The following is a 13,674-nucleotide window of genomic DNA, read 5'->3' as shown; positions in this document are numbered from 1 at the left end:
TTTTCAATTTATCCGGTTTTCATGCAGAAAAGATAACACTTTACGGCACACTCAGGTATTTTAATATGAACATAATATTAGTCCTTGCATCCGTGGGGTTTTGTTTTTAAAATCCTTTTTTATTTTTATGAAATAGTTAATAGTTATAATATATAGATTGGGAAAATGAACAAACAAAATCAATCTTTTAAAATAGCAAAAATAATTTAAATCTAACGATTTACAGACAGAGATAAGAAGAAGAAAAAGAAGAAGAAGAAGAAATAAAAATCTAATTTTAAAATAAGTTGTCGGGGAAATGCCGCTAATCGGCTATCCGCAGCCACCAGTACCAAGATTTCTCTTTTTCATGCCGCTTAATATCAATTGTTCTCGCTCTGGAGTCTCTCCAGACGAATTCCCGAACCTCCACAGTCAAGTTCGGGGGATATTCTATCCTTTTGTCCGTGGCCCGCCTATGTGTATGATACATAACCGGGTCACCGGCAGAATCAAGAATTAAACCATTCCTGTCAAAATACACGAACGCTTCGGGAGGAATAAAGCCTATCGTGAGAATTTTCTCGAAATACCCATCATTTGGGTAGAACGACTGCGAAATTCAAAGGCTCTCGCCATGCGAAGCAGATCGCACTATATCAATCAATCAATCTGAAGATAACTGTGTAGATTCTTTTTTTTTATGGATGGAGGTGGAAATCTTAGAAAGACGCTGCTGCGCCAGGTTGCAGCAGTGTGTGGGATTCACACCCACTAAAACCACCCCCACTCTTCCGCCCCTCCCCGCAGGACCACCGTGAAGTATTACTTCGCGGAGAAGGCTCTGGTTCGCTATACCAGCTCGTCCATGTCACGTCTCCGTCGCGCCGCCTTCCGAGCACGATCCAACTCCAGGAGTTTTGTCTGCACCACGGCTACTGCCTCATTTACCACCATCCAGTTTTCCTCCGACTTCAACATCTCTTCCACCAGGTTGGAGGGCTCGATGTCCGCCCCTAAGATGCTGTTCAACCTCCTTTTCTGCTGCAGAAATCTGGGACAATGGAACATAACGTGCTTCGGGTCCTCGGGTGTAGCACCGCATTCAGGACAGTTGGGAGACTCGTCCAACTCGAAGCGATGCAAGTACTTCCTATAGCCACCGTGTCCCGTAAGGAACTGTGTCAGGTGGTAATTCAATTCTCCGTGCTTTCGGTTGACCCATTTCTCGATACACGGGGTCAATATACGGATCCACCCGGAGTTATCCCATCGTTGTTGCCACTTGCCACACAACTCTCTCCTGATGGCTTTTCGGAGATCCGCATTCACCTCGGCTGGATTTGCCTTCCGTTTTTCGTAGAGCCAGTGTGCCTCGCTCGCTAGAAGATCTATAGGAATCATTCCTGCGATAACACACACTGCCTCCGTCGACGCCATCCTAAATGCGCTACACACCCTTAGTGCAATTGGCCGGTATGCCGAACTTATCTTCCTCCGGTTGACAGCGTGGTTCAACGCTCCCGCCCAGACAGGGGCGGCGTATAGCAGGATCGACCTCACCACTCTCGCGATGAGTAGCCTGCGACTATACTTCGGCCCTCTCACGTTAGGCATCATCCTTGCAAGGGATGAGCTGGCATTTGCTGCCTTCTCTCGCGCATAATTCAAATGTCCCTTGAAACTCAGCTTGGCATCGATCATCACCCCCAGGTATTTGACAACCGATTTTGAGACGACCTCACGATTACCAACCTGGATGGTAACCGTGTTGTTCTTCCTACGGTTGGTAATGAGGACCGTCTCCGTCTTTTCGTCCGCCAGGTCCAGCTTGGCCATTCGTAACCATGACTTGATGGTTTGAATGGCTTAATTTGCATAAAGCTCCACGTCCTCGGGATGCTTTGCAATTGCAACTACCGCCAAGTCGTCCGCAAAACCAATCAGCGTTGTCTCCTCCGGCACGCCAAGGCCAAGCACTCCGTCATACATTATGTTCCATAGCAGCGGTCCCAATACAGAACCTTGAGGCACACCCGCTGTCACAATGTACTCCTTCGGCCCGTCGTCCATCTCGTACCAGAGAAGTCTGTCCGAAAAGTAACTCTCGATGAGCCGAGCCAAGTAGCTAGGAACACCCAGTTTGGCCAAAGCGCCCTTAATCCAGCCCCAGTTGGCTGAGTTGAAAGCATTTTTGACGTCCAGCGTCACCAGAGCACAGCATTTGCCCATGGCCATTGCATTTCGAGCCAATTCCACGACCTTTGCTACTGCATTGACCGTAGAACGGGCTCGCCGAAACCCATATTGCCGCTCTGAAAGACCATCCGCAAGCTCGATGAACGGGAGCAGCCTGTTGTATATCACCCTCTCCAACATCTTCCCCATGGTGTCTAAGAGACAAATAGGACGATATGAAGAGGGCACGCCGGGTGGTTTTCGGGGCTTCGGTAGCAAGACCAGCTTCTGCCTCTTCCACTGGGCGGGAAACACTCCTTCCGCCATGCACGATTCGAATGTGCTTGCGAACCACCTTGGTCTGGCCTTGACCGCCACCTTCAGAGCCCTGTTCGGAATTCCGTCCAATCCCGGAGCCTTGCTGTCCCCAATACGTCTGCAGATTTCCCAAAGTTCCTCTTCGGTAACATCAGGGATCGAGAAGACGTCCTGCTGAGCTGCCAGTTGGGGTTCTCTTTCGTCCTGCTCCTGCTGCGGGGAAAGAGTTGTAATTATTTGCAACAAGAGCCGTGGGCATGTCACCTGAGGTGATTTTCGCCCGCGGATCTTCTTCATTACAACTTGGTAGGCTGTACCCCACGGATTCGTATTAGCCTCCATGCAGAGCTTCTGGTAGCATTCCCGCTTGCTTCTCCGAATGGCCTTCTTAAGGTTGCTTCGCAGATCCCTGTATTCCTCCTCACGCTCCTGGTGCTCCGGCCTTCCCCTTGTCCTGTGGGAAAGTCTCCTGGCTCGGAGACAAAAGGACCTCAAGGCAGCGATCTCCGTGTTCCACCAGTAGTTTGGCCTCTTGCCGTGGTGCAAACGTCGTCGTGGCATCGTAGCGTCGCATGCTTCGGTTACACGCTGAGACAGCTGTGTGACCCTTTCCACCGCTGTTCCATCCGGATCATGGGCTCCCTCCAATGCGCCAGGAATGTCTCCTCGTCGAAAGCTCCGATAGACCACCTCCAGAGCGTCGTTGACTGCTTCCCCGGTTCCCAATGCGGAGGAAGATGGCCTGGTGGTCACTCACTTGCCAAGCCATCTCCCTCACCAGTGAAGTGGTAACAAATGTCAGGTCAACGATTGAACCCGACCCTCTTCCTCGAAAGGTGGGCACACATCCAACGTTGGCCAGCACGATGCCCAGCTCCGCAAATGACTCCAACAGAATTTGACCTCTGGTGTTCGTCGATCGGCTTCCCCACTCCAGGCCCACGCGTTGAAATCGCCCGCAATGATTTTAGGGCTGCGGTCTCTAGCGTCCAACACCAGACTGTCTAACATCTCCTCATATTGTGCTAAGGTTGCACTAGGAGGAGCGTAGCAGCTGTAAATATGGACACCGTTGACCTTCGTCTTTATAAAACCGGCTGCCGGGGGGCATGACTTCCTAAATAGACTGTCTTCCGCACGCCCAGATTTCGGCGTTGCCGGACGCATCCACCGCCCAAGTTGCACCGCCGTAGTTTCTGTACGGCTCGCAAATAACCGCGACATCGGCATTCGACTCTCGAATGGTTTGCGAGAGCAGGTCCTGAGCTGCCTCACAGTGATTGAGATTGATTTGTATCAATCTCATTTGCCTGTGCGGTTCAGCTCCCTCCTATATACCGGACATCTGCTGCTTCCCTCAATATGCCGGCCGTCCACGCCCTCTTTCCCACTACATAACATACACCGTGGATCTCCGGTGCAATCTTTGATGAGGTGGCCCTCTTCCCCACACTTCCTGCAACTCCTCGACCTATCATGCTGGCTAGTGCATGCCGCCGCAAAATGGCCGAAATCGAGGCATCTGAAGCATCTCTTTAGAGATATTTGCTCCCTGAGCCTGCACACGACCCAACCTACTCTTACCTTGCCCGCGGTAATTAACTTAATAGCTGATTCCGCCGCAAACTAATAATAGCGGTCTGTGTGCCACCATATGCCTTCTTCATCCTTTTTATGGCACTCTGGTCTATATCGCCAAGGTTGAACTGCTGCTTTAGCGTAGCACAGATGTCCTCCCGTGAGGTGACTTCATCCAGGTCCATGCATTCAACCACTATCTCCTGTTTCCGAGCTCTTACCTCAGCTTCCTCTCCAAGTGCACTTTCCACCTTCCCGCGGAAGTTATCGGCCGACTTGTCGGCGGATTTACTTAACTCCAGCATCAGATCCCCTCTCTGTGTTCGCCTGATACGGCTCAAACTATCCCCCAAATCCTTCAATTCCGGGTCTGACTTCACTTTTCGGAGGATGTCGGCATAGGACATATTTCCCTTCTTGGAAATAATTATTATTTCCGGGCGGAGCTTCTTTTTGTCCTTTTGCCTCTTGTTGCTCACCTTAGTCCATTGTTCGGGCCTCCGGGCGTTGGTTTTTTCCACTTTTGTAGGTGTTGTGGCTGCAATCGTGAGATTACCGACTTTCGCGGGTACTCTCGGTGGCTCCGCCTTCTTTGGTGAAGAGGCTCTTTTCTTCTTCGGGGCTTGCTGTGGTCCAAGAGGCTCGCTGGTACCGTCTCTAGCCCGTTTTCCTGTCTTCCCGCCTGCTTTATCATGGGGAGGCGTCACCTGCGTTTCCCTTGTGACCTTGCCAACTGACGCTTGGGAATTCTTTTCTTCGAGTGCCTTGATATAAGACAATTTAATGCCTCTTATCAAGGCTCGAATATTTTGGTGGAATTTCCGCCTCTCCTTGATGAACTCGCACAGTTCATTTATTCGGTCCCCGAGTGTAACGAACGCCATTCCGGTATGTTCCCGTTTGCTTTCGGGTCTTGCGCCACAAGGAATGATCTCGATTAAGGGACTATTCGTATTTCTTTCAAAGTCCCGCGATGAATCTCGAGTACCAAAAAGAACCATTGTTCTCGGTGGTGATCTCCCAAGTTTCGAACTCCTCCTAAAAGGATCCGGTGTGGACCTAATTTCCACTCCACCATTATCTCTTGTAGCATTAGATGCCACAGTAACCAAGTTTCCCACTACTGAGGCACTGCGGTCGTTGGATATCGACGGCCGGGAGCCCGCTTGCTCACTCCCAAAAACCGCCGGCACTGGGTTTCCGAAGCCCTGCACCGTAAAAAAATTACTTTTCTCCTCTTCCATATTTGGTTTAATTTCTGGGTGTCCTTCCCATAGCCAATTTTTATCCACGGGTGGGCGTTTACTTCCCACCTACCCGGCCTGCGCATAAGCATGCCCATACACGCACATCTCCGGATGCGTGCATGTGCATGCCCATGATACATTCGCCGAGCATTCCCTTATCCGCACGAAGGGACGCGCCTGATGGGAGATTTGGCAACTCCGCACAGGTGCATACATCACCTCATTAGTTAGATAGTGCTCATAGTTTGACGAAGCAGTCCTATTAAGCCCCGTGCAAGCTCGCAGACATTTCCTTTCAAATATCCTTACTTTCTCCATTCTCCATCCAAAGTAAGATAGCATAATCTTAAGCTTCAGGCTAAGATGTCGAACATAAAAGAGTCTTCAAAGAGACATGAATGCCTTGCAAGCGCTTTCTAGCGCGACTTTACCGTGTTCGTTAAATTGAAGACGCTCGTCAAGACGCACATTCAGGTATCTAATGCACTTCTTACGAGGAATCTCCCGGAGTAGACGGCATTTTCCCAGCACTTATCCAGAGAGGCCTAGGAATTATCTTAGAGTCTCTTCTGAGGGTGGTAAGGGGGAGCATAGCACTGGGCTACATACCAAAGGCATGGAGACGGGCAAAAGTGGTCTTTATTCCGAAAGCGGGTAAAAAGGATCCTTCGTACTCAAACCGGTGGAGAAGGTCATAGACAACTATATTAGAACTAACGTTCTAAAGCGTAATCCCTTACATCGCTGTCAACACCCTTACCGGGCAGGACGGTCAACTGAAACTGCTTTGTATTAGCTGACAGAGGTACTACGGGACGCCATAGAAACAAAAGAAATTGCACTGTGCGCGTTTTTGGATATCGAAGGAGCATTCGACAGCCGCAAAGGAGTGGGAAACACCCTGACATATTATCATGAACACCACTCAAGGCTGTCCACAGGGTGGAGTGCTATCGCCGCTGATGTGGAGTATGGTAGTGGATGAACTTCTGGACGTATTAACAAATACTGGAATACAAGTCCAGGGCTACGCGGACGACATTGTTTTAATCTGTAGGGCCAAATATGAAGAAACCCTATGTGATAGAATCCAAGCTGGATTAAGGGTTACTAGTGCCTGGTGCAGGAAGGTGGGACTGCGGATCAACCCAACCAAAACCACCATAGTACCATTCACTAGGAGGCGTAAGCTGGATCACCTAAAAGCCATAACATTACATGATATGGAGGTGAAACGAGAAATAGAGGTCAAATATTTGGGAATCACGCTAGACCCAAAAATTACTCTGGAAGACACATGTCGGAAACACTTGTCGGAAAGCCACGAGAGCTCTGATGACTTGCAGATCCATAGCAGGAAAAAAATAGGGTTGCAACCCGAAGATACTACTTTGGATATATACTGCAATAGTAAGGCCAATGATTACCTATGGAGCGGTAATCTGGGCAGAAAGAACCCAACTCAGCACACAAGCCAGGGAATTACATAAGCTCCAAAGGCTGGCTTGCGTGTGTATCAGTGGGGCAATGAGGACATGCCCAACGGCATCTCCATCTGCACATACAGATGCAGGCAAGGAGATCAATATTCAGGATGGCCGGTAGTATGAGTGAAGCGGGGAGCTGCCTAAATCGAAAGGAGATTGATATCCTTTCTAGGCGGCATCCCGAATTACTGATGCCGAGGGACAACATGACAACGAGGTTTCACTTCGATTAGAAGTTTGAAACACGTTGGAGTAACAAGGCAAACTGGGAGAGCGTGGCTGCGACATACGGCTTAAACCAGCAACTGATTACTTGGTACACTGACGGATCCCTCACAACAGAGGGAGCGGGTGCCGGTGGCATTGGTCCAAGGAAAATGTACTTTGAGCCAATGGGCAGGTACACTAGCATATTCCAGGCGCAAATATACGCCATAGACAAATGTGCCTCCTTTAATCTGCAAAGGAACTACAGGGGCAGAAGATCGCTATTCTCACCGATAGCCAAGCAGCGATCAAGGCACTTAGGTCCAACCAGGTAAACTCTAAACTGGTATGGGAATGCCTTGAGGGACTGAATACACTCGGCTCGTCCAACAAGGTCTGGATACTTTGGGTTTCAGGCCATGCTGGGTTGGAAGGTAACGAGGCAGCGGATGAACTAGCCAAGAAGGGAGCAGAGATGCCTTTACACGGGCCAGAACCCTTCTGTGGAATCGGAAACGGTTTTATGGCTATGAATCTAAGAAATGAAGAGAAACGGTTGAGGGAACTATATTGGGCGGGCCTACCAGGGATGGAACAGTCCAGGGTGCTTATTAGGGGATACGAACCCAAAAGGACCTCCGAATCATAGTGGGAATTCTCACTGGTCATTGTCGGCTGAACTATCACCTAGGGAAGCTAGGGATATCTACGGACACTGCCTGCAGGTTTTGTGAGGAGGAGGACGAAACCTCTATACACGTCCTGGGACAGTGTCCGGCACTTGTGCAAAGTAGGTCGAGACATCTAGGAGAACACTTAATACCAGATGCAAAGCTGAAACATCTGGAAGTGGGGATAATACTAAAGTTCCTAACGGTTACAGGCCTGCTTGAGATACTATGATCAATAGGTACACTATAACCAGTAAAAGGGGCACAATAGTTCTTGAGGGACACGGTGCTCTCTATGCGATTGGTGCCGAAGAAACGGTACCGTTCGATGACGCTGACACCTTCGTCCTTTGGGCCGATCTTGACGGGTGCTGCCTTGTGACTTTAAGAGTGCGGTATGCAGGACATCCACGGTATGAAACCGGATGCCCTCCGCTTCCGCAGTTGGCACAGAAGGTTTTTTCCTTGCCCTCTGCTTCAGTCAGTGAACATTCGGCTGCGGTATGGCCTTTCCCGCACCTTACACATCGTAAGGTCATTTGACAGTTCACTGCCTAGTGACCATAGCGCTAGTATCTTCGGCACTGGACTGTTTCCCCCTCAGCAGGCGCTTAAAACAATTCGCCTAGTAATTGAGCGACCTGATGCCGATCAGATCGCTTTCCCGGCTCTCCGGACGTATCTGCATGAAGAAGTGCGGCAGGATTCGTTTTCCCTCAACGGATCTCCTTGTACTGAAGCGTGACACTGAGAAGAACTTGACCTCAGTTCCTGTCTCCCGGAGTATTTTGAGCACCTCATCGGACTCTTCCTCCGCATCCAAGCCTTTGAGAAAGAAGGTTTGCACCTTCTTTTCCTTTGGAGTGTAGGTGAAGTGAGGTGACTTCACTCAACTCGAGAACCTTCTATAATCCGCTATTTTTTTACATTCTTCTTATAATCGGCTATTTTTTCACATTTTATTTGGACTCTCCCCCCCCCCCCCCCCCTCTTTTTGATAATAACATTTGAGAGCCCCGCGCTCCCATTAAGTAGAGTGGCTAAATCCCTACCACACAATTCATACACATTAATGGGGGGCCCCCTTTTCTTTATTTCGGGTGCTATTTTGGCCCCGGTCGGACCATTTTTAAGGTTTTGTGTGTAAACACAAAACTTTATTAAAATCGGTTTACTGTCTGTCTGTCTGTCTGTCCGTCACACGCATTTTTCTCGGAGACGGTTATAGCGATTGACACTAAATTTGGTAAAAAAGTGGGAACTGTGAACGCTCACGCATATAGTGAGTTACATCCTTTTACGACGAATTTAAGGGGGAGTCCCCATTCATGCAAAAGGGGGGTGTAAATTTTTTTTCATCAAATATAGTCATGTGGGGTATCAAATTAAAGGTCTTGGTTAGTACTTTTTGAAAATGTCCTCCGAAAACTTGTTCGCCCTCAAGGCAACCCGGCTCTTCCATGGCTGCAGAAGTAGTTGAAGAAAGCTTCACCTTCACCCTCCCCAACCATTAGCTGCTCCGTAAGCTTTCCATTTTTTTCATCAATAGTGTCATTTGATTTTTTCGATCTTCGAGTGTCTTCGCCAGTTCGCCATTTCTTCTTTCAAGGTTGGCCATCCTTACTTTGGCTCGAACGCGAACTCCACGACCAATCCGAATGCCACTAGATGTTATGGTGAGGGGCGGGTCTAGCCCGCCACCCGTGGGCCGCTCACAGCTCATTCCTGTCAATAACACACAAGCCAAATAATTTTTTGAGAAAATTTTTCGGGGGAGGAAGTAACTTAGATAACAAACCAAAAGTAATTTTGTTTAAATTAAGTTTTTAATTATATTGTATTAATTAAGTACCTAAAATATCTTTTTAAATTATTGATAAAATTTAATTTAATTTAATTTAAATTTTAAATTCCTTTTATTAATAATATTAATTGTATACACATCCGTGAGTTTGACCATGAGTCAGACCACAGGAACTTACCACCTTGCAAATCCCCCAATCTTCTTCTTTTTCTTCAGCCTTTGTCCCGTTCACAACCGGGGTCGGCTCGTCGTGATCGGCTTCGCCATTTGGCTGTATCGAATGCCTGATCTGGGTGCAATCTCGAGGCTTTCAAATCCCCATCCAGCGTATCAAGCCACCGTTGCTTAGGTCTGCCTTTTGGTCGTTTACTGCGATGTTCAGACCAATCTTGGCAAGTGAATTCTCGTTTGCACGAATTGCGTGACCATACCATCGAAGACGCCTCTCTCGCAACTTTTCCATGATCGGTGCAACCCCATAAAGATCGCGGATATCCTCATTTCGGATGTGATCTAAACGTGTCACGCCACTAGTCCAACGTAGCATCTTCGTCTTCATTACCGCAAGACGCCGTTCATTGTCTTTTATGGTCGGCCAACACTCAGAACCATAGAGAGCGACTGGACGGACGACATTGCGGTAAATTTTAGATTTGAGACGTTCGTTGATACGTCGATCACCAGTTGTGGAACGCGACTTCATCCAGGTTACGTTAATGCGTGAAGCAATTTCATAACGCAGTTCTCCATTGGCCGATAGCGTTGACCCGAGGTATTTAAATCGTTCAGTTCTGGGCAGATCACTGCCGCTGACAGTGATTGTGCCTGTTTCATGGGGATCGGTCGTCAAAAATTCAGTTTTGTTTAAATTCAATCTGAGACCGTGTTGCATGAGGCGATCATTCCATTTTTGAACAAGTTGCTCGAGATCATTTTTGCTATCAGATGCTAGGAAAACATCATCTGCATAAAGCAGTGTGTAGGGCGCTGGACATTGGATATCCCGTGTGACGGTGTCCATAACAAGGACAAAGAGGAGTGGTGAGAGGGCACTTCCTTGATGAACACCAACTGAGACACGAAGCGGTTTTGATACACCCGCCATACTTCGAACTTTACTTTTCGGATCGTGTAAAGCAATTGAACCCAGCGCACGAGTTCTTCTGCCACGAAGTGTTGTCGTAAAGCATACCAGATGAGTTCGTGTGGTACACGGTCAAACGCTTTCTCTAGATCCAGAAAGGCAATGTAAAGAGGGCGATGCTTCTCACGGTGTTTCTCCATGAGTAACCGCGCAGCGTGTATTGCGTCAGTAGTTCCGCAGTTCTTGACAAATCCGGCTTGATTCACGGTTATTTCAACGATTTCGCGAATACGGTTGTCAAGAATGCGTTCAAAAATCTTCATGGTATGGAAAAGTAACCGGATCGGACGGTGATTTGAACATTCTGTTGGGCTACCTTTCTTGTTCCATATTGGAACAGTGGTACTTTCTTGCCAGTCAGATGGTGTTCTTCCTTCCTGAATAACCCGGTTAAAGAATTCACTGAGCCACAGTGTTGGGTCCCAGCTCTTCTCTTTCCAGAGCTCAGATGCGATGTCGTCAGGTCTTGTTGCTTTCCCCGATTTCATTTGTTTTATTGCCTCCTCGACTTCAGTTGCGCTGACTGGTGGAACTGCTCCAAATATCGGCAATGATTGTGGAAGTGGAGGATGAGCAAATTCTTCAGTTGAAATCTGTTCGAAGTATTCTCGCCATCTATCCATTGCAGCTCGACGGTTAGTCAGCAAAGTACCGTTCTTGTCATTAACACAACAGAAGTGTTCGATATCCTGTGTGCGTTCATCACGGCTTTTAGCAAGTCGATACAGATCTCTCTCGCCATCCCGAGTGTCCAGTTTATCGTAAAGATTTTTGAAATGGTTCGCTCGGGTGACAGCGACCGCTTTCTTTACTTCCCGGTTGACATTCTTATAAATTTGCCAATTAGCAGGCGTTTTATCGTCGAGAAATTTGTGGTAGAGGCGTTTCTTTTCACGGACCTTCATTTCAACATCATCATTCCAAAGCCAAGTATCTCGGTTGATGTACCGCTTACCCGGCTTGGTGACCCCGAGGGTTGCAGAGGCCGCTCTGTGGATCGTGACTTTCATTTGGTTCCATGATTCTTCCACATTCGTAATGGTTGGCCGTTTCTTCTTTCTTCTCACCAAATCGCCACCATTTAATGCGCGGCGGGCCAGTGCGTTCCTCACGCTGTTTTATCGGTGGCTTAATTCGCAGGACGGCAATCAACGGCCGATGTTGAGGTGCGATGGTCTCATAGGGAACAACTTTGCAATCAGTGACAGTGGTAAAATGTTGGCGTCTTATGAGAATATAGTCGATTTGCGACCATCGGGTTTCTTGCAGAGCGCAGATGTCAATGCACCTTTTCCGAAGGGCTTTTGCGAGTTCCTCCGTCTTTCCAGTTAAGGTACCAACATTTAGCGTGCAGACACGTATTTGTTTTGTTCGTTGTGTGCGGACTAACTTGCCTACGTCCTGACGCCGTCTATGCGTCAAGAACCCTTGCCCATTTCCCGACAGGACCGGGGCCCATCCTGCCGCGTCGACTGAGGTGGACGCCCTAGCATTTCTCCGAGGCTTGTGACTCAATCCGATCATCATATTTGTAAAGACATTCTATACATTTTCTTGGTCGACCTGTCGCGGGGCCTGTCACCAAGAGAGATCAGGTAGGATTTAGCATAGTAGAATAACTCCAACTATACTCTATTTATCTCTTTCCGTGATCTCCGCATTTTATTTTTGTTTTACTGAGGATAGTACAGAGTACGTTGCCTCAAACCCTCCTCCTTTACCTGGGCTTGGGACCAGCATACTATGTTAATAGCGTGGCGGAGTTTTGCAAATCCCCCAATAATTTTAATTAACGGCTCATACTTACAGTAAGATAAAAGCCAACAGACACCAATCATAAGCTACTCTTATATATGATAAGAATTATAATGTACGTGACGCATTCCACCCGTCGTTTTTCTTGAAATCTCATCTCACTCAGAACGTTTGAAAGATGTCCCACGTTGGGCGCCAAAAATAATTTGTGTCATATATCCGCAAAAAAGACGCTACACCGAAAAAAAAGTTGACTTACGTTAATTTATTTGAAGATTGCTTATTATAACAACGACTGCATTTATATCAAATATAAATTCCAAACACCGTAACTTATTTTCTGCTTCAATGGCAATATCAAAGTCAATTCCGTCATAAATCATTTCAATTTATTATTGCATCTTTTTCATTTCCGTTTCTCAGAATAAAAACCGGCAAAGCGAATCAAAAGGACACATGAACAAGCATCAGATAAACGAATATTTAGCAGATCTAGATTAATGTTCCATTTTTATGGCAATATATGTTGTTATCTCGGTGGTTTTATGCCTTGTTTCTGTTTTTCTTGTCCTTATCAACAATGCCCAAGCTTAATAGCGTCAGTCTTAATAGCTTTTGTCGACAGAATGATACGAAAGCTCCAGGAAATTCCTTACTTCATGAAAAACAGGACCAAGCTGAAAAAAGTATCCAAGTAAATCGATATGTACCTAAATTGAAAGATATCTCGAAGTGACAATTAAACCCGAGAAATAAAGACAGGACGCAGAATGAATAAAAACATTCTTTACGTCAGCACTAAAGGTAAAAGCATCTGTAAAACATTTCAACCCAGAAGAAATCTCAAAAACAACTCCAGAGTGGAGATATGTGGACTCAAAAACTGAGCTCTCAAAACAGGACTAAGGATTTGCCCATGGGATATAATTAGTTATATATATGTATTCATAACTACAGGATCAGTTTCAGAAACAATTTGTTGATCCGATAAAAATTCAAGTTAATAACTAATAGATATTTACTTAGTAGTAGTATTAATAATCTGACGTAGCCGGTCCCAATCCCGGTTGAGAAAGAAAGAGGGATGGATAGCTTCAGTCTGAATGGCTGTACGCCACCGCAGCGTCTCAGTGAGGAAGCTATCCCAACACCTGGCAGTTAGGTATTAAATTCAAATCCATCTAATGAGAAGGAGACAAAGTTTGAGATCCGGTACGGATGACCGGCGGGAGTCGTTTGACTTGGTGACTGGGTCGGGCTCTCGTAATGGACAGCGCGGCGTCGAAACTGCTAGCCGTGGGGCCGT

At 47.3% G+C, this 13,674-nt stretch overlaps 1 protein-coding gene across 2 annotated transcripts in view; it reads left to right on the top strand.

Annotated features, from left to right (window-relative positions):
• LOC119653213 (D(3) dopamine receptor) overlaps window positions 1-13,674 on the top strand; it is a 127,079-nt gene that overhangs the window by 72,256 nt on the left and 41,149 nt on the right. The gene's annotated exons all lie outside the window — the stretch shown is intronic.

Source organism: Hermetia illucens, chromosome 3 (genome assembly GCF_905115235.1).
Source record: "Hermetia illucens chromosome 3, iHerIll2.2.curated.20191125, whole genome shotgun sequence".
NCBI classification, from domain to species: Eukaryota; Metazoa; Arthropoda; class Insecta; order Diptera; family Stratiomyidae; genus Hermetia; species Hermetia illucens.
Note: the sequence above shows the minus strand (reverse complement) of the source record. Positions and strands in the feature narration are given on the sequence as shown.